Source organism: Schistocerca piceifrons, chromosome 3, assembly GCF_021461385.2.
Source record: "Schistocerca piceifrons isolate TAMUIC-IGC-003096 chromosome 3, iqSchPice1.1, whole genome shotgun sequence".
NCBI lineage: Eukaryota > Metazoa > Arthropoda > Insecta > Orthoptera > Acrididae > Schistocerca > Schistocerca piceifrons.
In genome coordinates this window covers 840,949,555-840,974,543 of record NC_060140.1, presented here as the reverse complement: position 1 = coordinate 840,974,543, position 24,989 = coordinate 840,949,555, and the positions used below count along the sequence as shown (strand labels likewise).

At 42.3% G+C, this 24,989-nt stretch overlaps 1 protein-coding gene across 2 annotated transcripts in view; it reads right to left on the bottom strand.

Annotated features, from left to right (window-relative positions):
• The window catches only part of LOC124789487 (proton-coupled amino acid transporter-like protein pathetic), a 437,101-nt gene that overhangs the window by 318,985 nt on the left and 93,127 nt on the right, over nt 1-24,989 (bottom strand). The window contains exon 1 of one of the 2 annotated variants that reach the window (XM_047256867.1): nt 2,021-2,141. The exons of the other annotated variant lie outside the window; for it this stretch is intronic. The gene's annotated coding sequence lies outside the window, so the exon portion shown is untranslated. Of the gene's footprint in view, nt 1-2,020; nt 2,142-24,989 lie in introns of those variants that run through there. 2 annotated transcript variants of the gene reach the window in all.

Sequence of the window (24,989 nt, the reverse complement as noted above, 5' to 3'; positions counted from 1 at the left end):
CTAAATACTTAAGGTTTACAATTACGAATAAATTAAATGGAACAATCACATAGACAATGTTGTGGGGGAAGCAAAACAAAGACTGTGATTTATTGGCAGAAGAGTTAGAAAATGTAACAGGCTTATTTAAGGAAATGCTTACACCACGCTTGTCCGCCCTCTTCTTGAATGTTGTTGTGCGGTATGCGTTCTGCCTCAGATACAATTGACGGAGACAACCGAAAAGCCGGCCGGGGTAGCCGATCGGTTCTAGGCACTACAGTCTGGAACCGCGCCACCGTAACGGTCGCAGGTTCGTATCCTGCCTCGGGCATGGATGTGTGTGATTTCCTTAGGTTAGTTAGGTTTAAGTAGTTCTAAGTTCTAGGGGACTGATGACCTCAGACGTTAAGTCCCATAGTGCTCAGAGCCATTTGAACCATTTGAACAACCGAAAAAGTTGACAGAAGACATCGTGAAATAGGGGAGAGAGTGCCACGAATAAGATACAAGAAGTGGGGTGGCAGCCTTTAAAATGCACACCTTTTTCCCTGCGGCAGGATATTATCATGAAATTTCAGTCGCCAACTTTCTCCTCATAGTGTGAAAATATTTTGTTTCCGCCCTCCTGCCAGGGAGGAATGATCAACATAAAAAATAAAAGAAATCTGACCACGCACGTAAAGATTTAAGTGTTTCTTCTTCTCACGCGCTGTTCGTGAGTGGAACGGTAGAAAAGTAGCTTGACGGTGGTAGGACTTAATTTTAAATTGGAGAGAATAATAATCTAGATGTAGATGCAGATTTCTTTAGGTGATAGACGAAGGGCAGTTGCTGATTAAATCAGGAAGAACGTCGCATAATAGTCATATCATAACAATGCCAGCTGTATCACAGCACAAGACAAATCGCTTATTGTGAGAAACATCGAACTAATGAATTTTTGCATGTTTTGACTTAATTCATTTTTTTTTTTTTTTTGTTCACTTATGTCAAACTAGATTTTGATCACCTAAAGGTGGTGTTAAGTCTCCTGAAAGCATGTTTTCGAGGTGCCAGTATTACAGGAATAAAAAAAGGAAAGAATAACTTATGTTTCTAGAATTGGCGCGACCGCATGCAAACGTCTATAAATTTTAACGGTCAATATTTTGAGAAACAATAAGACAATTTGTACCAAAAAGTTTTTCTTTCATTGTTATTGCAAAAATTATAATGATGGCCCTCGTGAAGGGTGATACCCGAACTAGTTTCGGAATAAGAAACTCAGATATGGTCGCAACCATTGCAACAGAGTCATATTACTAGGGTATTCGGAAAGTAAGGTCCGATGGGGTGCGAAATGGAAACCACAGTGAAAATCCGATGAAGCTTTGCACAGATGCGATGGGCAGTGCCTGTAGTATGCCCTCGATCGCGTCACGTTGCTCTTTTCAATTCTGAGCACACATGCTTTGAACAATAGTGTTTCCCGCCGAGTATGAGGGCCTGATGAGCGATTTTGACTAATGTCATGCAGCCCACATACCATAGCTGTCGTGCGTTTCCTTCTGCATGACATTTCTCGGCTACACACTGCAGGGGCAATGAAGATGCTCCTGCAGCGTTTTCGTTTAGACTCTCTCTGAGTTTCATCTCTGCTCACATGGACCGCTGGCTATGGAGACAATGTTGTGGCACAGAAGACTAGCTGTAGACTGGCGTAGAAAAGTGGCAGGAAGCATAGGCGGCTGCCTTCTGTGTCGAGGGTATTGTAAAGTTGGTGCAACACCACGAAAAATGTCTAAATCGGAGCGGCGACTATGTAGAGAAGTAGCTGGAAGGTGTAGCTAACTGATGCAAGTAAACCATTTTTGATTTTCACAGGGATTTCCATTTTGGGACAGATTGGACCTTACTTTCCCAACAGGCCTCATACCTTCCAATGTGTAAAACACCGAAGGAACCAGTGATTTTTGTTTGACGATATTAAGTAAATAAGCGGATGAATGGAGGCGTGTGTTTGGCCAGTGGCGGCAGTGCTGACTGGTATGCGTCTCACCTGAGTTGTAGCCTGGTGAGGCGGCCCTGCACACAGTTGGTGGTAGCGACGTGTGTCGATGGCCCACTCTCAGCTGTCGGGAGGCGTCTGTCTTCCGCGAGTTGCGCAGGTCGGAGAGCGGACGAACACTGTGCGTGCTTTGTGTAGCGCGGGTCAGGCGCCTCAGCGGTTCCCACTCCACACCACCCCACCCACCCCCCACCTGTAGCTGGCTGGCCGCTGCTAGCCCCACCACCTGTAGCTGGCCGGGTACCCGCAACAGCTAAAGCTGTTAGCGGCTACGCTACCCGGCCACTAGCAGAAGAACAGCGAGCGAAGCAAAACACACGTGGCGTCCTGCTCCCGCTGGTACTGACGTAGACTGAACAGTCAAATCCAGCGAATTACTAGCTGGATTATAACCCCACCGCAAAATGAGTATGACTGACGTATTTTACTGGGTGTCACACACCATTAATGCCAAATCAGCTAAAAAAATGTTTAATGCTTTTTTTATGTCATTGACCTGGCAGGGAATATTATTAACTTCCACAGACTTTCCACAGTTGAGATAAGCTACAATACGAAAAGTTTTTCTACCACTCACAAAATTCGTCTATTTACACTACTGGCCATTAAAATTGCTACACCACGAAGATGAAGTGATACAGACGCGAAATATGACCGACAGGAAGGAGATGCTGTGATATGCAAATGATTAGCTTTTCAGAGCATTCACACAAGGTTGGCGCCGGTGGCGACACCTACAACGTGCTGACATAAGCTAAGTTTCCAATCGATTTCTCATACACAAACAGCAGTTGACCGGCGATGCCTGGTGAATCGTTGTTGTGATGCCTCGTGTAAGGAGGAGAAATGCGTACCATCACGTTTCCGACATTGATAAAGATCGGATTGTAGCCTATGGCGATTGCGGTTTATCGTATCGCGACATTGCTGCTCGCGTTGGTCGAGATCCAATGACTGTTAGCAGAATATGGAATCGGTGGGTTCAGGAGGGTAATACGGAACGCCGTGCTGGATCCCAACGGCCTCATATCACTAACAGTCGAGATGACAGGCATCTTATCCGCCTGCCTGTAACGGATCGTGCAGCCACGCGTCGAACCCTGAGTCAACAGATGGGGACGTTTGCAAGCCAACAACCGTCTGCACGAACAGTTCGACGACGTTTGCAGCAGCATGGACTGTCAGTTCGGAGACCGTGGCTGCGGTTACCCTTGACGCTGCACCACAGACAGGAGCGCCTGCGATGGTGTACTCAACGACGAACCTGCGTGCAGGAATGGCAAAACGTCATTTTTTCGGTTGAATCCAGGTTCCGTTTACAGCATCATGATGGTCGCATCCGTGTCTGGCGACATCGCGGTGAACGCACATTGCAAGCGTGTATTCGTCATCGCCATACTGGCGTATCACCCGGCGTCATGGTATGGGGTGCCATTGGTTACACGTGTCGGTCACCTCTTGTTCGCATTGACGGCACTTTGCACAGTGGGCGTTACATTTCAGATGTGTTACGACCTGTGGCTCTAACCTTTATTCGATCCCTGCGAAACCCTCCATTTCAGCAGGATAATGCACGACCGCATGTTGCAGGTCCTGTACGGACCTTCCTGGATACAGAAAATGTTCTACTGCTGCACTGGTCAGCACTTTCTCCAGATCTCTCACCAACTGAAAACGTCTGGTCAAAGGTGGCCGAGCAATTCGCTCGTCACAATACGCCAGTCACTACTCTTGATGAAGTGTTGTATCGCGTTGAAGCTGCATGGGCAGCTGTATCTGTACACGCCATCCGAGCTCTGTTTGACTCAATTCGCAGGCGTATCAAGGCCGTTATTACGGCCAGAGGTGGTTGTTCTGGGTACTGATTTCTCAGGATCTATGCACCAAAATTGCGTGAAAATGTAATAACATGTCAGTTCTAGTATAATATATTTGTCCAATTAATACCCGTTTATCATCTGCATTTCTTCTTGGTGTAGCAATTTTAATGGCCAGTAGTGTCGAGCATGGAGGCACTGTAACAGATATATCTGAAGTGGCACAGAATTGCGGTTTGGGGAGTCCTGGTGCTCGATTGCTATTTGAACTACAAGCAAGGGGTAAAATGTTTTTGGTTTAACCTGCATCAGCGGCCCTCTTAATAATATTTCGAATATCCTACAGTATCTACGTTACGTTTGAACGATGAACGGCAGCTGCGTCCAGACAAATTGGGCGATCTGACTAATTCCTTTTGGCAAAGATGTTAATTGTGCTGAAATTAATACTTAGCTAATGGCACCATTTGCATGTTCTCCGTTCGGACTTTACGTGTGAATACGTGCAGAAAACACGGTTTTGGATGTTTTAGAAGCGCGCCACTTCCGTGTTTTAAACTTGTACGAATCGGTTCAAACTTTGCACTAAGGTAAATAAATGGGTAAAGCCGAAACGCAATTTTTTCACTCAATAATCTTTACCCGTAGTGGAGATACGATAGCTCAAAATCAATCTAAATGTAGCACGTAAAATTCATTCTTATGTGAATGAAACGGCTCCAAATGATTCAGATAAATAAAAGCAGTGCCTCCGTCTATAAAACTGAAAACTTGCATTCAAAAAGCTAGCTTCCATTCGATTTTTCGTGAAAAAAACACGTATTTTTTTTTAGTTTTTTATGCGCGCCACTTATATTTTCAGACTTGTGCGAATCGATTCAAATTTTTTAAGGAGGTGGATAAATATGTGTAATTAACGATCGTCCTCTTGTTTTCTGAAACCTTTATCCATTGTCATGATATAAACATGATTCGAAAGATAATAAAAGAAACCTACATCGCATCACATGTCTGCTCGAGTGAACAAAAATCTACACCGGTTACCAACCTATGGCGGTATAAAGCCAAAATTTTGGTAAAGTAAAAGTCTGGAACCTGAATGAAAAATGCTGCTATCATGGCACAAAAAAAGTCGAATATGTCCAGGCCAGAGTTAGGGATGTAAAACAAGGGAACTGGTCTTAACGACTTATCTGGCAGACATTTAAATCAAAATATATTCGCGCTTTTCCATGAGTTAACACTACTCCCCCGAAGCAGTGAGCTCTCTCAGGTGCAAAGTGTTGGCACACCTGCATCTTGCAATTTATAGGCTAAATTCCCTGATTCCTCGTCCAAAATCCAGAAGATTAACCAGCCATAGTAAACAATATATACTATCATATGGCAGAAGAACATACATCTAATAGCTACAAAAGTTACCATGGTGGTGGGGGGGGGGGGGGTGTAGGGGAGGAGCGATAAAATTTTTGGGGTTGACTTGTTCCAGGTGCAATAACATCATGTATCATGTTACTTTACTTGACATGATGCGTTTTACCACATCACATGGGTACTAATACTAACAACTAAAAGGAGCGAATGTATCAAGATGTTTTGACCTGAATGTGTTTGAAGCTGTTAGATAAGTCAAAAAGCTAGTTCTCTTCTTTTACATCCCTAACTCTGTCCTGGATACATTCGTCTTTTTTGTGGTATCATATAAGCATTTTAAATTCTGATTATTTAATGAGGCATCATTTATCGAAGTACAAACCTCATCTTCAGGTGGCAATGGCAATATAAAACATTCAACAAAAGTACACATAGATACTTCAGTTGTTTAGTGCATTAGAGTTGACTGTGATGTTGTGTTTTAAGTGTCCCCTTGAAGTCTATGAATAGTGGTTAATACGATGCATTAAGCGATACCAATGGGGGAACTGAACACAGCAAAATAATACATCTGTTTCACATGAATGAAGATGACCGAAGCACATGTCAACACTTTACAGAAGAACCTTAATATTTATGTATATTTTGTCAATTATCTTTCTACACCAATACTGAAGAAAGGAAATAATCCGATGAATCACTGACGTGTTTTTGGTACGTGTACTGCGTTCGAGTATTATGAATTACCTCGAGGAAAATGATCAGTTGATACATACTCAGCACGTATTCTGCACACATCGTTCTTGTGAAACACGATTAGCTCTTTATTCTCACGAAGTAATGTCTGCATAGACAGGGGACCTCAAATTGATGCCATATTTCTAGATTTCCAAAACTCGTTTGATACTGTTCCTCATAGGAGGCTTCTAATCAGATGATGTGCCTATGGCGTACCGTTTCAGTTGTGCGACTGACTTCGTGATTTCCTGTCAGGAATGTCACAGTTCGTAGTACCTGACGGAAAGTCATCGACTAAAACAGAATTGATATCTGGCGTTCCCAAAGGAAGTCTTATATATCCTCTGCTGTTACTAATCCACATAAACGGAGTAGGAGATAATCTGAACAACCCTCTTACATTGTTTGCAGATGGTGGTGTCAATTACCGTTTATTAAAGACCTGCCGTTTATTAAAGTCAACAATAACTAAAATAGAATTGCAATATAATTTAGACAAGATGTCTGTATTGTGCCAAAAGTGGCAGTTGACCGTAAATAATGAAAAATGTGAGATCCTCCACAAGGATACTAAAAGAAATCCGTTAAATTTCAATACACGATAATTGAGACAAATTTAAATAGCGCAAATTAAACTAAATAGCTAGTAATTACAATTACGAGCAAATTAAACTGGAATGAGCACACAGAAAAAGTTACGGGGAAGGCAAGAGAAAAATTGCGATTTGTTGCCAAAACACTTAGAAGATATCTTGTGTCTATTAAAGAGATTGACTAAACTACGCTAGTCCGTCCCGAGCTAGAATATTGCTGGGCGGTATGGAATCCTTACCAGGTAGGATTGACGGACGACATCGAAATCGTTCAATGAAGGGCAGCTAGTTTTGTATTATCACAGAGTAGGGGAGAGAGTGTCAAGGATATGATACGCGAGTTGGGGTGGTAGTCATTGAAACAAGGACGTCTAACGGAGCGGCGAAATCTTTTCACGAAATTTCAATCTCCAACTTTATCTTCAGAATATGAAAAGATTTTTTTGACCCCACAAATGATCATTGTAATAAAATAAGATAAATCAGAGCTCGCATGGAAGACTTAAGATTTCCGTTTCCTGTGCACTGTTAGTGATTGGAACGGTAGCGAAGTAGCTTGAACGTTGTTCTGTGAGAGCCGGCCGCAGTGGCCGAGCGGTTCTAGGCGCTTCGTCCAGAACCGCGCGACTGCTATGGTCGCAGGTGCCAATACTTTCTCGGGCGTGGACGTGTGTGAAGTCCTTACGTTAGTTAGGTTTAAGTAGTTCTAAGCTCTAGGGGGCTGATGACCTCAGATGTTAAGTCCCTTAGTGCTCAGAGCCATTTGAACCACTTTGTTCTGTGAGTCCTGTGACAGGCACTTAAGTGTGGAGTTCAAATAGTTCTGAGCACTATGGGACTTAACATCTGAGGTCATCAGTCCCCTGGAACTTAGAACTACTTAAACCTAACTAACCTAAGGGCATCACACACACCCACGCCCGAGGCAGGATTCGAACCTGCGACCGTAGCGGTCGCACGGTTCCAGACTGTAGCGCCTAGAACCGCTCGGCCACTCCGGCTGGCCACTTAAGTGTGGATTATGGAGCAATCATGTAGATGTAGATGTCATTGTTATCTGTAGGTGACACTGATACATCGAAACATGTCGCTTTATTAAATGATGTCAACAAATTTTGTAACTGGCAGTAGTCTCTGAAAAACCTTTTTCACATTTTTGAAAGACTCACGGTCTATTAACAGTCGATATGGCTTTAAATTGCGATACGAAATACAGAGTATTAAACTGCACTACTACGAAGGACAAAATTGTACTTATTGTGTATGTACAATGTAGCAGGAAGAATACATGGTTAAATTTGTAGATGATTTTGGATATTCTGGGTACAAAATAAAGTTCACATAACTCTAACTCTGCCAGCGATAATGGCTCTAATCCGCCTACGCGATCTAATGTTGAAATGAACTTGTGTGACGTCAATCCATGTCGCTTAAACTCTTTTACAGACTTCAGCAACCGTAGTGGATTGCGCGTCAGTGTCTTAACAACCCATAACGAAATGCTTTCACTGGGTGACAGTATATGGCGAACACGCTGCCTAGGACACCAGTTGAATACTGTCTGTATCGAGGTAGGTCAGGACAGCACGGGCAACATGCGGTCTTGCGTAATTTTGTTGAATGGTGATGTCAGAAGAACTCGATGATACGCATAGCTGCTCACCAAATGTTCGGCTATGCAAACCTGTGGTGATCGTTTTGTGTACCAGTGCTATCTCATACCTCCAAGTACCAAGTGCTGGGATAGAATAACGATGACTAATGCAGTCGAGAAAATTTCTCCTCGGAGCTTTCAAACTATACTGTGTGATACTGTACACAGAAGCTGGACACCTCATATACAGATTGTAGATAGCGTTACTGCTAGCTTCTTGGTGCGAGTTTTCGCTAATGATACTCATTTGCATATCAAACCACGGGTAGTTCACTTCACGCAAATCTGAAATTTGTTGCATGCCACCGGGATAGAGTAGCAGTTTTAAAGACGGATAGAGTAAAATGATTTATTATATTGAGTCTGTAGCATACAGCGGCGGTATACTTCTGACGGGGTTAATTCGCCTGAAATAAGAAATTTTGCAACACAGCGCTAGTTCCTCAACGAGTCAACGTCGTTTTGCGTTCAGTGCGTGCCAGCATCTCCGTGTCGCCGCATGAGGTTGCAGTAAGGGTGTTTCCTGTTACATTATTGACAGGACAGAACAGACTCTAGATGTAAGAGACTTGTGAAGGATTGTTTTCGTAGTTAAAGAATCTAGGGTTTCATTTGGCACGTGGTACTGGTAACTGAAAATGGCCAAAAGCCGAAATTATGATTGTGCAGTAGAATGAACGATATATACAGTCAAATGGCGTAACTTTAATTACCTGGCTGTGATCCCAAACGATGCTAAATTATCGTATTAGAGTACCATTTCTTAGACTAATTCATTCTGCATTCCCCCATATTTGATTTGACTACATTGCATTATCTTATACAATTCTCGAATAACGTCTTACAATAGTTGCTCGTAAATCGTCTTACTTAATTTTCTGTAGACGTAACTAAAGTGTCTGGTTGTATTTGCCGTACCACATCATGGAACACCAGGTTCCTTTATATCGCGTCAGAGACACCCACACTGACTTATATCCTGGGATCACTGACGTGGTGACAACCACTTCGCTGTGCTCACTCAGCCCTTTGTCCATTCCCTGGCTTGAAATAGTACATCCTGCAGTTTTGCTTATTACCGATAAAAGAAAAAAGGAACACTGCAACAAGAAACGTTACAACGAGAGTTCACTTGTAGACTGGTAGCGGTGTTGGGCAACTTCCGGACGGAGCGGCTCCTTGACCAAGGTCGGTACGTGTCCTGAAACGCTACCTGCTGTAGCATGAGCCGGCCAGGCGTGAAGGAGGCCAATGACAGCGTGGTGTACAGGGCGGGCAGACAGACTAGCCTTGCTCAGGAACCGCCGGCTGAGCTCTTGCCGCTTTGGGAGCGACCACGGCACTACGACGGCGTCTACAGCTCAAGTCGCGGCCTTGCCCGCATCGACAATGGGTCAAGGCAGCGCGAGTCGCGGCACTGCTAGCCCCCGCGCCGTAGGCAACCCACGTAACTCGCCTGCACTCCTCAGTGGCTGCCAGTGCCCAAACCAATCTACGTACGACTGCTCTCTGCGTATTTACTGTACAATAAAACAGACAGACACCGTCCGAACAGGTCTTTAAGACCCAACGGTACCGACCGGTCACCATTTCATCCTCAGACCTTAGGTGTCACCGGACCGATGACCGTCGCAGTCTGGTCCCTTTAATCCCACAAACCAACAACCTTAGGTGTCACCGGATGCTTATACGGAGGGCCATGTGCGCAGCACACCGCTTTCCTGGACGTTGTCAGTTTTCGTAACCGGTGCTTCTCAATCTGCCTCACGAGGGATGAGTGCACACGGCAGACCCGGATGGTAACCCATCCAAGTTCTAGCCGACAGCTGTGACATTATTGTTCATACTTTTTTTTATTTTTAAAAAATATTTTATTGAAACTGTTAAAGCAGAAATAGAGACATCTTGTTTGAAGCGAAATCGATACTGAAACTCTTTGATAAGATTAAAGTGAATGTACATATTAAGAAAAAGTGTGTAAAATTTACTTTTAAATATTGTAAAGATATCTATTTGTTATAATTATTAAATGCAAAAGGTGCTATAATGTAATTATGTATGTAATAGTTACTGGCACTCACTTAGGGCTGATGGAGTAGTTCCGTCAGGAACGGAAAGCTGTGTAAGCGTAGGAAAAGGTGGGAGCGGAAACGTTTGGCGCGCTTTGGCGGGCGCGAACAAAGTCAGTCGGTGGCCAGTGATTTTAGAGGCAGCACGTACAGCGCCAGCATAGTGTGGATTGCGCCATATTGTTGCATCTTGCCTCGGTTGGAAACTGCAGTCTACCACGGCCTGGTATGGGGAGAAAAACGGGCTATTGATTGTAACATGGATCATCGCTATGAAGAGGATAAGTCCGACATGGATAACTGCTCATGGCCGTTCTGATATTAATGCAGTTGTTGCCACCAACGCCACCATCGCTGATCACAGCTTACAGGGTACGACAGTTTAGCTATGTATTATAGTGTGTGCCAGGAAGTTGAAATGCGCTTTGAGAATAATAACCATCATCCAAATTAACAATTGTGTCCACCTGGTAATTTATCCCGCTCATAAACCAAGCAGGATCCTAACCTGGTAAATGAAAATTCCGAGTGACCTGTATTCAGCCAAGACTGTGAAATCTTTAATATATTGTCGGCAAATCAGTGATTAATCAGTGAAATAATTGATGTAGAGAATGACTGAGAATTTCATAATTAACATTGCTATTATTTTCTGTGTTAAAATGATTACGTAAGGTAATGCCAGATTCAGAGACCACATTAGATAAATTGTTTGCTGCTTTTACATTACGTATTAATGAAAGGAAATACTAAGTTGATGATTAATGGTGATAAATAGTAACGTTAAACAGCTTATAGTGAATCAATGAAATGTTGAGTACCAAATATGTTCATGTAGAAACCCCCCCCCCCCCCCCCCTCTGTCGAAATTTACTTTTGTTTTAATGAAATCAGTCTGTCTGATTAAGCAATTGGGTGCTCTAGTTTTGTTTCAAGCGGCTAAACTTTTTTTGTATTGCTAAACCATCTTTTATCTAAATCTAAAGTGAAGTCTGTTAGGAAAGTAGGGAGTTGCAATCTTTTCTGCTGTCCTACTCAGCTTCATTTCGTGTGCCTAATTAGGATGGCGAATAATAGTGTACCACCAACCACATATATTGTTATCGATGCAGAATAGTAGTCTAACTACTGTTATTTGCCATACCTCTGAACTAATGACTTATTTGAAGAAACGAGTTAAAGTCTGATGCTTATTCCTTAGGTTAACACACACGGTTATTACACTTGTTCTTGTGGTTTTGCTGTGCGGGTAGGTAACTGTATTTCTGTTTGTTACATTGCCTATTATTAACAGTATAGTATAAGAATATTACACTTAGCTTTGCATGACAGTATGTTTTGTAAACCAATTCAGAGAATACAAGATACACGCAAGTATTACATCTGGTTTTACGTATCAGGATGGTAAATAACACACACAAGTCAACAAGAGGAATATTACACAGCGCTTAACTTCGGCTATCTGAAGGGAACCGGTGTTACCACTACGGGAAGGCAGACAGCCATTCACTGTACGATGGAAGAGGAAAATCTCTCTACTCCATCATTTACTAAGACTCCTTCCCGTTCGGTACATGGATGGAGAGTTGGAAAAATGAATGCACGTACGATCGTGTTATTATCCTGCTTTTATCTTCCTGATACTTAAGGACCTCAAGAACATACGTAGTTTCGACCCTGATAAATTTTTCTTCACTTTCTCTAAGCAGATTCTCTCGAGATGTGCAGTGTCGTTCTTGTAATGTTAGCCAGCCAGTATTTCGCAACATTTCCGTTGTATGTAAGTCTGCATGCCGTTGGCATAGAAGGTAAAATATTGTAGAATGTCTGGCCGCGTCATTTTCCTCTTCAGTTTCTTCTGCTTGAGCGACGTTTCCACCCATCTGGTGGGATCTTCTTCAGGATGTTGTGATGTTCACGCTTAGCTCACCACTGCCCACAGAAGACCTTCCCCTTTCTCTTGTTTTCCCGCTGTTTTTTCCGTTCTATTGGTCTACCTTAATTTTTTCTCCAAAACAGTTGTGAAGTTACAATCGCGATCTTCGACGAATATTCAGCTGGGAACGTTGTTCAGAACTCTAAAAATGTAGTGCACCTTTAACGCCACGCTTTTCCCATACCTACTCACCGACATACTAATGTTGTCCACAATTTTATCTGGCGCATTAGAAATCCGCAAACACGAAACCTTAATTATTCCGTTGAAAATAAAATTTTCGATCATGACGTTGAAGTAGTAGTTGTCACTGTAGGTTTCTTGACTAACCACCCATTATTCTCTTGTATCAAACTTCGCTCAAAGTCAGTGTTCCAACTACGTCTGGCTTTGACAAACTGATCTAGCTCATTAACATTAATTTTTAGATCAAAGAATGTCGTCAACAACACAAATCAGCATGACATCAGAATTCATTTAGTCACGTGACTGGTGCATCTGAACAACGGCATTGTGCATCATTGTACTTCGGTTCAGTAATCTGATGAACGTCTTGTTGCTGTAACATTGAGCGGTACTCTACTTCAACCACCTCGGATTCTTTTTCTTCATCGTGTTGTTTACTGACCTGATCGTAATCAGAATGTTCGATATTCGTTGGTCCTATAATGTTTTCCAAATCTGTGAGTCGTTATGCATACTTTCACCATGAGGATGAAACATTTTGTCCAAGTCACGTAAAATGGTTAATTATTTGCTCTCAGCTGTCGTAAAAGTTTTGATTATCATCTGTTATTTCGTCCAAATCTTCTCCCAGCTCTTGAGCTTTTGCAAACATCATAGTATCACAATCATCCCTACCTACGGTATCAACACGACTGTTGTCTGTTCCTGCCTTTCGCGATTCAGTGATTGTGTTCAGTCTGGAACTTTCACTTTCCGCTGCCTCTAAGGTTGCACTTCATCTAACTAGCCTTGATTTATTATTAACTATTTCCGTATGTATTTCATTTTTGAACTGTGTCATGAACTTATGCCCAGATACCCTATTCCACTATTATCCCTTCCAGCTCGTATAGTTAATTAGTTGAAGGGTTGTTGACTTTGCCTTTTCCTCTCTTGTTCTTGCACAGTTACATTTATTTTAAGAGCCAGGGATTTTGCCAAACTGACATTGTATGTTAGACATTAATTTCATAGGTATGTCAGCCACTGTTGTAAATGACCTTCTCCAGAGTGTATTGCCGCCTAATGAACAAGAAAAAGCTTTAGTTTTTATATATTGACGGAAGACGCTATCATTGTAATCTGATAGGGTACTGAGGATGAGAAGGACGGGTGTTAGACATCCTTTATTGCTGCTTGCTTTATTTCTTGTCATTGGTGGAAGTAGGAATTCTTGATTAGCGTTTTCTTTATTTCTTGCCAATGGTGGAAATAGGCGAATGAGAAAGTGGCGGCATTTGTGACGTAGCGCTGTTTACTTGCTGCATGCTGCCGGCCCTCCTGCGCGCCTGTGTGTTTTGCTTTGCGAGAGCTGCCATTCCATAGCGCTATTATCGCTGGCAGCCAAGACGCTGGGATGCCTGTACCCGCCTTCTCCATTCATGTCTGTGGGTCGCTTAGCTATTTCCATCGCCTGTCTAATCCACCTATGGTTTGCCAGTACGCGAGCTTCTCGAAATATTACCCGTTTGGACCACTCATCCACATGTTCTGCCACCGCTTACTCGGTGTGTTGTCCTAGACGAATAAATCTTTCACGTTTAGATATCAGTGTGGTAATCTGTCACCCCCTCTCGCCTACATTCACAAGTCCACACTCGCAGCCAATCTAGTAGACTACAGCAGTATGTAATTTGACGGAAGAGCACAGAACATGCTTTATGTTGTTCCTGCTCGGCGGAGGATATAAGAAGTAACTGAAAATCCACCAACACAGACCGACATGTTTCCTCCCACCATGACCCTACACAGAAATCCGCCCTGGTCACTTTAACCGAGAGTGCCCACAGGTTTAGCGATTGGCAATATCTAAAAGTTGAGCTACTAAACGTCAGCTCCAACTTTCGGGACAATGGTCATGGGATGGATTAAATTACATCGACAAAGAATGAAAGTAATAGGAAAGAACAGAAAGAAACAAAAACAGCGCCCTATTGCCGTAAATACAACGGATTAGTGAATGTGTGGGCAAAAATTGTCGCATAGTGGGTATCAAGCCAGTTTTCCGAGGCAGCTGACTCGGTGTGTTGTCCTAGGCGAATAAATCTTTCATGTTCAGGTATTAGTGTCGTAATCTGTCGCCCCATATCGCCTACATTCACAAGTCCACACTCGCAGCCAATCTAGTAGACTACAGCAGTATGTACTTTGACAGAAGACCAAAGAACATGCTTTCTGTTGTTCCTGCTCGGCGGAGGATATAAGAAGTAACTGAAAATCCACCAACACAGACCGATATGTTTCCTTCCATCATGACCCTACACAGAAATCCGTCCTGCTCACTTTAACCAGGATTGCCCACAGGTTTAGCGATGGGCAACATCTGAACGTTGAGCTACTAAACATCAGCTCCAACTTTAGGGCCAATGGCATGAATAAAATTACGTCGACAAAGAATGAAGGTAATAGGGAAGAACAGAAAGAAGCAAAATCAGCGCTTTATTGCCGTTAAGTACAACGGATCACTGAAAGTGTGGGCAAAAATCTCCGCATAGCAGGCATCTAGCCAATTTTTCGAGACAGCTAGTAAATAAAAGATGTCCTTGACTTGATGAAAGTTGCTGTGGACAAACTACATACTGCTGGAGTTTAGGAAATCTGCTGCGAGTGAGAACTATTGTAATTAGACGAGACGGAGCGACCGATTAGCACACGAGTGTTGAAATATGAATGATGTATTCATCTGAGACAATACACCAATTCACCGTTGGCGGAACACTAGAACGAGTGCGCCAGACAGATAGTATTTCGAGAAGCCAGCCTACTGGCAAAACAGTCACTTACGTTGAGGAGGAAGATTAGAGAGGTGATAGAAACAGCCAAGCGATCCGCCAATATGAACAAAGAAGACGGATACAGCATGCCTCAGTTGGCACCAGACAGCAAGTAGTCAGCGCTAAATCACAATTGCCGCCCGTTTCTCATTTGCAGGTTTTCACCAATGGCAAGCATTAAACAAATGCCTGTCAAGGACGTCAATTTCGACCAATGACAAGAAATAAAGCAAATACCAACAAAGGACGTCTAACACCCTTCATCCTCAATACTTTATCAGATTACGATGGTAGCCTCTTTTAGCAGTATGTAAGAACTAAAGACTTTGTCATTATTTTGGTCGGTTTGCGTAATACGTGGAAACTTCAAGTACAACTACAAAAAAGCCAAGCCACAATCTTTGGTCGCACCGCTCGGTGTTTCCATCGTCCAGAGTTCCATTTCTCCAACCACAGCCAACCCATCCTTCTGACTAACCCAATAAAATACTTAGGACTAACTCTCAACAGTAAACTAACGTGGAACGCATATCTCCAAAGCCCTAAACCAGCTAAGACTACTAAAACTACCTGGGGTCCACATCCTTCCACTATCACCCTCACCTATAAATCCCTCATCTTCCCCATCTTAACCTCAGATAGCCTTGACTGGATACCTGCCTGGCCTAAATTCTGTAAGTCACTTGAAATCCTGGGAACACATGCACTCCATCTCCCGCATCCCCCTATCTTCCCCAAATCACATCTTGTACCAATTCATCCTCTTCCCACAATGCTTCTCTTCCTACAGCACCTTCAGATTCCATACGTTAATCGCAAAGCCCAGTAGCAGCACCCAATTTCGCACCCAGTAACAACCAATCCAGGTATCCCACTGCACTGCTACATACATTTTCTGCCTTCCATGCACCTTCATGCCTTATCTGATTTAACCAGCTGCCAATCTCCAACGATGAAATCTGGCCCGAGATGTACTCCTCTCAGCTCTACAGGGCCCCATGGTCATACCTATTATAGCAGCCTAGTCCTGACAATTATCTTCGTGTATCACTTAACATTATCATCACATCATGGCGTGGTTCACATTCAACAGTGACTACATTTGACTATAACATGAAGTCATCAAAAGAGCTCCAAAAACTATGAGTACTTTTTATCTATGTGTATTTTACAGAAACCTCGATTACTACAATTTGTTTTTATGTTCAAGAAATGGTACAAATGTCTCTAAGCACTATGGGACTTAACATTTGAGGTCATCAGTCCCCTAGAACTTAGAACTTCTTAAACATAACTAACCTAAGGACATTACACACATCCAGCCCAAGGCAGGATTCGAACCAGCGACAGTAGCAGCCGCGTGGTTCCGGACTGAAGCACCTAGAACCACTCGTCCACAGCGGCCGGCTGTTTTTATGCAAAAATCGTAAATGTCGTCCAGCGACGTGCTTTTACAAAATCATCCGTCATTACCATTTTTTATATATTTTAATCATCTTGTAAACAGTGTTTAGGTAGTCTTTGTCTAAAGAGTGGTTTTATCCGCTCCTTTGTTGGGAATTGAAATAACAATAAATAAAAAAATCATTCAGCAGCCCGAAAAACACACTGTGAAAGGTTATTTGCAACAGCGTCTGAAATGTTGGGTATTTAACATATTTATAATGCTGTCATATACCCTGAAGAATTTCATTGCTGGTGTCAACGGGCGCGGAAACCTACGCTTACAAATATTTCCTTATGTTCTTTTTGTTATGCTCAGCTACTCTAATTTGTTGGATTGTGTTAATAAATGTTTTCAAACTTGATAAATATTTATGCTCCAAACAACCCTCAGCCACTCACCACTCCCACCGTTTCTTGCAACATAGGCTGCAGGTTGTCTATCTAAAGGCCTCCTGGGGCAACAAAAATTTGTTTTTCAGTACTTCATAAAACACTGATCGAATTTAAAAATTTAAAATGCTTCGATAATCAACTCATTAAAGGTATAATATAACATTAATGTTTTAATGCAGTAAGAGAAGCATTAAACTTAGAAACTGTGTACGTGTCTTGAGGCAATGTAAATCACTGAGTACAAATTACCCAGCTTATATGTATCCAGTATTTGAGGAATAGAGCACTTTGAGACTTGCAACATTGTGTAAAAGACTACCAGTGATCTTCATACTTTCATCCACCACTTTCCGCTAACGTCACCAATCAGATCCTTCACGAACGCGTAAAGACTTAAGCATTGTGTAGATCAGCAGAAGCGACTTGAGTCGATGTTTCTGAAAGTGCGCTCCTTCCGATTATCTTCGGTACTACCGAAGGAAGTGAAGAGCAAATCGAAGGTAGGGCGGAAAAAACGGAGCAGGCGGTCATTTGGTCGGAGAAGGGTGTTTTCGGTACTGTCGTCGGAGGTTATGACACATGGAGGAGGGATTCATTTGACGAAAAAGAGCGAAAGGACTGTCACACATTACGTTGTGTTACGGTTTATACGCCTCCCACGGCAATTTTTTTTCTAAGAACAGCTGTGCGCTTGCAATCAAGTAATGTATTACACACTGCCGGAAACTGGAACCCCCTCAAGGAGAACATCAGTGATGTGACGGCCAGTTCATCATTGGAGGAGTATATGATAACAAATTCCGGCCCAGTAAAACACACGGGTGACAAAACGTCGTGCCAAAACTATCTCGTCAGTGCCATCCTCTGGCGGCAGTACAGCTGTGTGGTATAGCAGGCAGACGATCATAAATACAATATTGCCGTGACTGTGTTGTTCCGAATTACGATGCAAAGTTGCTTTGGAAATGCCTGCATGTCAGAAGGAACAGAGATTACGGCGACTTCGGCCGTTATGAAATACATGAAATGCGTTCGTAGTTGCGAATATAGACAAACATCAGCGGTGTAATGGAATGGCGAGACTGAAAAGTTATGTAAATGATCTAGGTGATAATCTGAGCGGCCCCCTTAGATTATTTGCAGATGACGCTGTAATTTACTGTCTAGTATAATCATCAGACGATCAATTCCAATTACAAAATGATCTAGAGAGAATTTCTGTATGGTGTGAAAAGTGGCAATTAATACTAAAAAAAGAAAAGTGCGAGGTCATACACGTGGGTACTAAAAGAAATCCGATAAATTTTGGGTATACGATAAATCGCACAAATCTAAGGGCTGTCAATTCGACTAAATACCTAGGAATTACAATTACGAGCAGCTTAATTTGGAAAGACCACATAGACAATATTGTGGGGAAGGCGAAAAAAGACTGCGCTTTGTTGACAGAACCTTAGAAGATGCGACAAACCCACTAAAGAGACAGCCTAACATTACACTTGTCTGTCCTCTGCTGGAATATTGCTGCGCGGTATGGGATCCTTACCAGGTAGGGTTGACGGAGGACATCGAAAAAGTGCAAAGAAGGGCGGCTCGTTTCATGTTATCGCGCAATAGGGGTGAGAGTGTAACCCATATGATGCGCGAGTTGGGGTGGCAGTCACTGAAACAAAGGCGGTTTTCTTTGCGGCGAGATGCCCGTGCGGTTCTAGGTGCTCCAGTCCGGAACCGCGGGACTGCTGCGGACTTAGGTTAGAATCCTGCCTCGGGCATGGATGTGTGTGATGTCCTTAGGTTAGTTAGGTTTAAGTAGTTCTAAGTTCTAGGGGAGTGATGACCTAAGATGTAAAGTCCCATAGTGCTCAGAGCCATTTGAACAACCATTTGCGGCGAAATCTATTTACGAAATTTCAATCACCAACTTTCTCTTCCGAATGCGCAAATATTTTGTTGACACCCGCCTACGTAGGGAAAAATGATCATCATAATAAAACAAGAGAAATCAGTGCTCGAATGGAAAGATTTAGGTGTTCCTATTTTCCTAAGCGCCATTCGGGAGTGGAATGGTGGAGAAGTAGTATGAAAATGGTTCGATGAACGCTCTGCCAGGCACTTAAGTGTGAATTGCAGAGTAACCATGCAGATGTAGACGTAGAAAATTTGTGCCGGACCGGGACTTAAACCCGGATATCCCGCTTATCGCGAGCGGTCGCCACACCATTTGGCTATCTGTGCACAACTCATGGCCAGACACAAATTTCCATATGCCGTTATCCGTGTGTCTACAACCTGTACTCGTATACTCATCATGTATTTTCCCCTTAGAGGAGAGACATTTTAGTTGAAATTCGCTTGCCAGGTCTCGGAGGATAAGCACGATATTGCAGTGCGTATGTTGTTAAGAAGTAAGAGTACAGGTTATGGACACATGGTTGACGAGAGATGGAGGTTTTGTCAGGCTGTGAGTCGTATTCGGATAGCCAAATGGTAAGGCGACCGCTTACCATAAGCGGGAAATCAGGGTTCGAGCTGCGGTTCGGCATAAATTTTCATTGTCCTCACTCCATGATAAGCTGACGGTTGCCCATATTCGCAACTAGGAATATATTTCATGACGATATATCCTGCGATAGAGTGTCCCAAGCATCTTACATCTTTTGTAGCACTTCGGCAGTGGTTCTTGTAATGCCATTTCCTCGGACGAGAAATGAAAATCAAAAATTAACTATAGAATTCCCAAAGATTTCCCCAAAACAAGTTCCAAATTCCATGAAAAATGAACAAGCAAACAAACTTTCAGTTAACATTATTATCTGGATATTAACCAGTAATTGAATCAGGAATCTAATACTTAGTAATTTATTAACATACGAAAGAAAGATAGGATTCCAGTAAAATGAAAATTAAAATTTCAAAATCATAGTAAATCGCAAAATCATTATAATTAAAATTCGCAAAGTAGAACCAACGTTCCAAAAGAATACTCCGTGTGAGTACTCTTTGAGATTCGTGAGTAATTGCTAAGGATAATGCAATCCATTGTCACTACGTTACGAGAGTTAGCCGAAGCAGGTCATACTTTTGAATGCTCGTATACGTAGGCGCAATTAGATTGTTTTTTCAGAATTGATTATTGCGATCTGCTATGACGCAGTGAAACGATACTTTGAATTCAAATATTACGTTATTTAGAATTCAGATAGAGGACTTGCACATATTAGACAGAAGTGACTTTTAATTAGATTACCTGAAGTTAACACTATTTAGGAAGTGAACACAGGTAGACAATTTTATTCGTAATAACTAATGGACTATGGAACTTGGCGATAGTTACGAAGCGTATAACTTATAATTCCCTCCAACACCTGGGAAAGCTTCTTCCTCACGGCTCTGTTAGGAAGTGACTAATATTGTATAATAAACCAGCCTGTCGTGTCAATTCACGCATTTATCATTCAAATTTTACAATATTATTTATAGAGATAACGTGCTGCGATATTATTTGACTGAAGCGCACGGCGCTTATATAGAACCTCTTTGACGTTAGGAATTAATAACACTGTTACGACTGCTATAGATTTGAGATTACAACCTGTCTATAGGAAATTTGGTGTCGCTGGAACTAATTTGAACTTATCATTAGTATTTAAATAGCAACTGATAAACTATCGATTATAAACGATTTAATTACAACATGTGGTGAAGTAAATATTTCGCACAAGTCGCGAGTTCAGTTCATCAAAGTTCTGTTTGTAACGTCGATACCGATAAATAAAAAATAACAATCTCATTGCTCTACCGCTGAGTGTTAGCCAAGACCGAAGATCCGAAGGACGTTACATTCTTCCAGGTTCTGGAAAACGAGTAAGCTCTCGATTCACGAAGTTCTATACGCGTTCGATTGGCGAGAAATGCGATGATCTTCCTGGACAGGACAGCTGTACTCCATGAAGAGCACGTCCCGTCACAACAGCCGCATGTGAACATGAACTTTAGTGCTGAGAAAACTGATTATTTACCTGTAGAAGGAACTGCATTAGCACGGGCGTGACAACATGTGCAGTCTAGCGGACACTGGTTGCTTCACCTTGCACAAACACCAAATGTGACCGTGAATTTCAACGTTGACCCCAATACTATGAAGCCTAGGGTGCGATCTGCGTGTCATGGATGAATGCACTACAGAACAGGTTGCTCACCAAGTCTACACTGTACCCGTGTATGTCCATCACTCGCACGCAGACTGCACTTGGCTTCATTGGTGAAGGCGACAGAGCACAATTCCACTCTCGAGTCTACCTTTTCACGACAGCAGACTAGCCGTGTTTGTCGGTGTCGTGGTGTGAATGGTAGCCTGGCCAGAGACACATGTCATCTTCATCCTGCTGCTAGCAAACGGTTGCTGATGGTCCTCCGTGATACAGTAGGTCCAACATGTAGCGGGATTTCTTCCTGGTTGATGTTCCTTCGGCCAGCGCTGCTCACACAAAGGGTCGCTCTTGACTCTCGTCTGTTCTATGAGAACGTACAGAACCCGGTCTTCGTGTATTGGAATAGTCCATACACGACTGCCGAAATCACCGACACACCATCGATACATTGTGCAGCAGCAGGTTGACACATTCATTCAGCTTCTCGCTGGCCCAAAATGTGATCCCGTTCAAAGCTCTGAGGTTATTTTGCTGGCGTGCGTACTCGTACGTGAGGTATTATTGTACCTGACAATGAATATTGCAAACACTGTTCGCCTCTAAACTCAGCACAATTACTGCCCGGAGAGTGAAAACATAGGGCGCACAGACGCAGCACCATCATGTTTTGAAGAGGTGATAGGCATGAAAAGTTGTTCGAAATCGCACTAAATGCTTTCTCCGAAAATTGTTTTGCATCATTAGTTCAGGAGCCCACTCGATGCGTAGATGGTTGCGCAAACAAATATGACCGCTTAGCAACAAATAAAAGCAAATAGGAAGCATCATGACGGATACAGGGATCAGTGACCACAAGATCATTTTAGTGAGACTGACAACCATAACGTCCAATCCCCCAGAAGTAAACGGAAAATATATCTTTTTTAAAAAAGCAGATAAAAATTCACTTGGCTCCTTCCTAAGAGATAAGTCAGTACTCCTTCCAAACCAACTTTGTAAGTGTTCACCAGCTGAGACTTAAATTCAATGAACAGTATTGACGGCAACTGGAAGACGTATACCATATAAATTAATAAAGTTTAGTACTAATTCCCCATGGTACACAAAACAGATCACAACGCTGTTGCAGGAGAAACGAAAGAAGCAAGCCAAATTTAGATGATCGCAAAATCCCCATCATTGGCGAAGTTTCAAGGAAGCTCGAAATTTAGGGCGAACTTCAATGTGACATGATTTTAATAGGTTCCACAATGAAACTCTCACGAAATCTGGAAGAAAACGTAAACAATCAGTTCCTTCACTGTGCAATACCAACTGTAGTATTACCGATGAAAGCGTCACTAAAGCGTAGTTGCTAAACACAATTTTCCGAAAGCCCTTCACCCAACAAGACGAAGTAAATATTCCAGAATTCGAACAATCAAGAACAGCTGCCCACACAAATAACTTAGAATACACGTACATACTCAGGGTAGCGAAGCATCTTAAATAACTTAATGAAGGCAAGTCTTTCGGTCCAGACTGTAAACCAGTTAGGTTATTTTGAGATAATGCTGATCAGTAGAAAATATTTAGCAATCAAATACAACCGCTCTCTCGACGAATTATCCGTACTGACTGGAAAGTTGCACAGGTCACCGAATACTCAATAAAAGAAACACGAGAAATCCGATGAATGACAGACCCATATCATTCACGTCGATTTGCAGTAGAATTTTGGAGCATGTACCGTGCCCGAGTAATACCTCAAAAAAGACTGTCCATTGATACATAGTCAGCACGCATTCAGAAAATATCGTTCTTCTCAAACACAACTAGCTCTTTATTCGCAAGAAGTAATGAGTGCTGTCGACAGAGGATCTGAAATAAATTGATTCCATATTTCTTAATTTCCAGACGTCTTTTGACACCGCTCCTCACAAGAAATTTCTTTTCAGACTGCGTGGCTATGATGAATCGCCTGAGTTGTGTGACTGGATTCTTGATTTCTTGTAATTTCTTTTCGTATAACGAACGGAAAACATAACTGGTATCTGGCGTTCCTCAACGAAGTGTTAGAAGCTCTCTGCTGCTGTTAATCTATATAAACGATCTGCGAGACTCTCTGAGCGGCCCTCTTAGACTGTTTTCAGATGATGCTGTTATTTGCGTCTAGTAAAGCCATCAGGTGATCAAGACCAATTGCAACATTTCTTAGATGCGATATCTGTATGGTGCGTAAAGTGTCAATTGGCCCTAAATAAGGAAAAGTATGAGGTAATCTACATGAGCACTAAAAGAACTCCGTCAAATTTCGATTACACGATATATCACACAAATATAAATGGTCAATTCAACTAAATACATACAGAAATAACCATTACGAATAATTTAAAGTGGAAAGGTCACGTAGCCAACGTTCTGAGGAAGGCAATCCAATGACTGTGCTTTATTGACAGAACCAAGGAGGTATAATAAAAAAAGATGGCACTACAGACTTAAGCTGTACGTTGATTTCAAGCCGGCATCGCCATATTGAATGCCCCTAAACATTAGTGGGCCATTGTTTACGACTGCTTCTTGTTCTTGATTTACGTCATGTCCGCGCTGTAGTTGCTTTAAATAGGTTACGCTACAGTGCATTCGTGAATAGAACAGCGTCAGGAAGGCGTTCTGAGACGTCTTTTTATTCTTAAATGCTTAGTAGATACACTCGTTACTGTAACTTCGTTTTTGTTACACGTTTCGAGTAAACAATAAGAGCAGTATGTGATATGACAAGGCTGCTTTCATAAACCAACATTTCTCTTGATATGGACTAACGAAACTGATTTTCCGTCTATGTCTTCTTTGCAAAAATACTAAATACTTATTTCGCTATGTTTGGTCGGTTTTCAATCTTTCCTTCCCACAGCATTCACCTAGAAGGCTTTTAGAGGTGGCCTAATAGGAACTATAATATCAAACTACAGAATTAATACGTCTACAGTAAAAGTAATCAGTGCAAGCAATAACTTGAAAGAGTCCAATTACGAATGAAACACGATTTTTTCACAGTTTAGACTATGTCAGAACGATTAGTACACTCACAAATGGCGCAACCTGGCATTCTTTAATCAAAACACATCCACAAGAAGCCAATTTTTGGGCAACGGACGTAGTAGACGTCGGATTCAATTTCGTAGCGCAATGATAACTCCCGCTATATTACCTTCCAGGGTAGGGTACTTATAAGATGCAACGGGTCTACATTACAATAGTCCGTCCCCTGCTAAAGATACAGTAGTCCGTCTTCTCTTAAAGCACTGCTGTGCGGTACAGGACCTTACCAGATATAATTGACAGAGTGCATAGATAAATTGCAGAGAAGGGCAGCTCGTTTTGTATTAATTATCGTGAATTAGGGGAGAGAGTGTCACGTACATGATAAGCGAGTTGGTGCGGATATCATTTAAACAAAGGCGTTTCTCGTTGCGGTTATATCTCCTCACGAAATTACCAAGTGTCTCCTCTAAATGCGAAAATATTTTATTGATGCCAGACTACAAAGAGAGAAACGATCATCGTAATAAAGTAACAGAAAACAGAGCCTCCACGGAAAGATTTACGTGTTCCTCCTTCCCACCGCATTGTTCGAGAGTGCAACGGTGAAGAAATATTCTGCCTCTTCTAGGCACTTAAGTGTAAACTGCAGAGTAGTCATATAGATGTAGATACAGATCTGAAAGCAGACTTCGAGGGTGTTGCTTTTTCTCGGCAAAGATAGAAATTCACACTTTGCGATGTTACGCCTCCATGGTCGATAACATAT